The following is a 2776-nucleotide window of genomic DNA, read 5'->3' on the forward strand; positions in this document are numbered from 1 at the left end:
GGAGCGATGAAGAGGCGAGAGGAAGGCTGAGCGCGTAGCGGCGAGGCCAGGGTCCCTTGGCTCGGGCCAGAGCCCCGTCTCCCCGGGGTGGGGCAGGGTGGGGGTGGGCCGAGGCGTGGACTCGGGGAAGCCTCTCGGCGACGCGAATAAAAGGGCGCCGGCTGGCTGTGCCGCGCTGGGAAGCCGAGCTGCCTCGCCCCCCGCCCTGGGAAGGGCATGGCCCCGGCGGACTCCCAGCCGTGACTCGCGCGCCCCGGCCACGCGGATGCTCCGGGCGCACCGCTCGCGTGGGTTGCAGCTTCCAAAGGGCAGGTGAGGACCGAGGGTGGCCAGGGAGCCTGGGGGGGGGGGCGGGGGGCGCTGGCTCTCCCTGCAGGGGCTGTGGGGAGTTGAGGGGCGCCCAAGGTAAAGCCTGGGGCGCGGGGAGCCGGGAGACCCATTGCTCTGTTCCCTGGGCGCTATTTTAAGTAGCTGCGGGGTCAGTTAGGTTCAGGAAGGGAAGCTCATGGAACGAATCTTGCAGGAGGAGGCTTTGAATAGGTCTGATTAACCCTGGGGCTTCCCTTTCTCTGTCCTTCTGAGCAGCGCGCTCCCCGTGCGTCTCGGTCCCTGGGTCCTGCCCACCTCCCCCATCCCTCGCTTCTAGAGCGCAGCCCACGGGGATTCCGAAGTGAAGCCCACTCAGCTCTTGCAATCTGTGGGGGAAAGGACAGTTGAGGGGGCCTCTTTCCAAGTTCCTTGGGCTCGGGTTACACAAGTCTCCCCTCCCTCCTTTTCTTACCCACGTTTTCCCTGGAAAAGGGGGCGACCTAAGCCCCAGAGTGAACTGAGCCCTGCGGAAAGCGGGAAGGTCACCCTCGGAGGGAGAAGGGGTTTGATGGCCGAGTCCCAGACGCGTAATTCACCGCGCAGCCGGGTCAGCGCGACCTAGAGGGCTCTGGAAGCCGGCCAGGGGCGCAGGGCCGCCCTCCCGGCCGTTCCAGGTTGTCCGCCCCGGGCGGGGAGGCAAGCAGCTGCCTCGCGCCGCCGCCCCTGCTTCCCCCTCCCCGGCAGGCTGGCTCCGGCGCCGTCGCTGGCGCGGGACTGCGTGAAGACGCGGGCCCCGCATCCCCCGGGACTAGGGTTCTCCGGGGCGAGTTCCCTGGGGTCTCCGAGGCGAGGTGTGCCAGAGAGCTGAGGCTGAGGAGTCATGCGGGGCCGCCCGGGCCAAGTCCGCCCGCAGGCGCAGGGCGCGGGGCGCCGGCCCGGATGCCCTTGGAAGCAGCCCAGCGCGAGGTCGGGCGCGCAGGCGGAGGCGCGGAAAGCCCGGGCGGGCCAGGGAACTTCTCCGTTCCAGCGCTCAGAGGTGGAGTCCGGCTCGCTCTCTGCACAGCTGCCCTGCGCACCGTCAGCTCTTCCCTGGCAGCTGCAAGGCGGGACGCACGCGGGCGGGCGTAAGGGGACAACTCGCTCCATCCAGGTCCTTTAAAGGATGGAGCAGCTGCGGGTTTGGGGTGCTGCCCTTCCTCCCTGAGCCGGCTGGAGTTCGTTAGCAGCAGAACCGGGACAAACCGGCAGCTGCGCTTCCCCGTTGTATATCACTATCTGCTTTTCATTTATATCGCTATGTTTGAGTAAACTTCACTCAAGAGATGACAAAATTATTAGATGACGCAGGCATGCGCATTGCATGAGAAAAAAACCACCGCTGTTCTAAACTAGATAGGTGATGTCGTCTAACATTTATCTAAGCATTTCGCTGTTTTTTTTCTTCCTTAAGTGACTATTTTGATCTTCTCTGTTTCCCCGAACGTATTTTATTAGGCAGTTTCTTTCTCTTTATTTAATGGTCGAATTTACAGAGGTTCCCCCAAACTTCCTCCTGGATAAACAACCAGACTCTGCCAACATAACCATGTTGCCTGTTCCAAGAGAAAAATAAATAAGTAAATAAATAAGGGTGGTAAACAAACCCACAAACAGTGGGATACATTTTAGAATGAAAACTCTGAGGATTGTCATTAAAGGAAAAAAATACTCCTGATCATAAAAGACTTTCTTGAGAAGTTGTTTTTTTTTTTTTTTTTTAATCCAAATATATACAATAGATAATGACTCACTCTTGGCTAAGGGTGGGGACCCACAGCCTTAAGGCCACATGTGGCCTTCTAGGTCCTTAAGTGCGGCCTTTTGACTCAATCCAAATTTTCAGAACAAATCCTTTTATGAAAAGGGATGAGGCAGAGAAAGTTGAAACTTTGCTTGCCTTCTTTGGTGTTTCCAAAAGAACAACCTTGAAATCAGAAGGCCCCGGGTTCCTTGCCATTGGAGGCCAACACATAACTTTTAATTCTTTATTATTATAAGAACATAAATGTAAATATCTCCCCTCCTTCTCCTTTCTCTTCTTCTCTCTCTTGATCTAACTAGAGATAGACAGATAGATACTTAGATATATGTGTACGTGTGTATATTCACACTTGCTGAGCACAAGTTAGCGAGATTTCCCAATCTTAGTATGCCAGTCAAGAATGAAGGCTACGTTCTATAGTAATGATTAAAGTGATTTGGAAAAGGTTGAAAAAAAAAATAAGAGTTCCGTCTTTCTTAATTGACATGCTGCAAGAGCATCACTATACTATATGATTTCAAGTCTTGGGAAGCTTCAAGACAATTCAAACGATGCACGATTCAAATAAATATTGCTAAAACCAAGTCAGCCGGTGCTACCCGAGGATAAAGGCATCCCGTTTTGCTGTCCCACGCCAGGTGTCCGAGGACGAGGCGCCCCGACAAG

The sequence above is a fragment of the Eulemur rufifrons genome, chromosome 30 (assembly GCF_041146395.1).
Source record: "Eulemur rufifrons isolate Redbay chromosome 30, OSU_ERuf_1, whole genome shotgun sequence".
NCBI classification, from domain to species: Eukaryota; Metazoa; Chordata; class Mammalia; order Primates; family Lemuridae; genus Eulemur; species Eulemur rufifrons.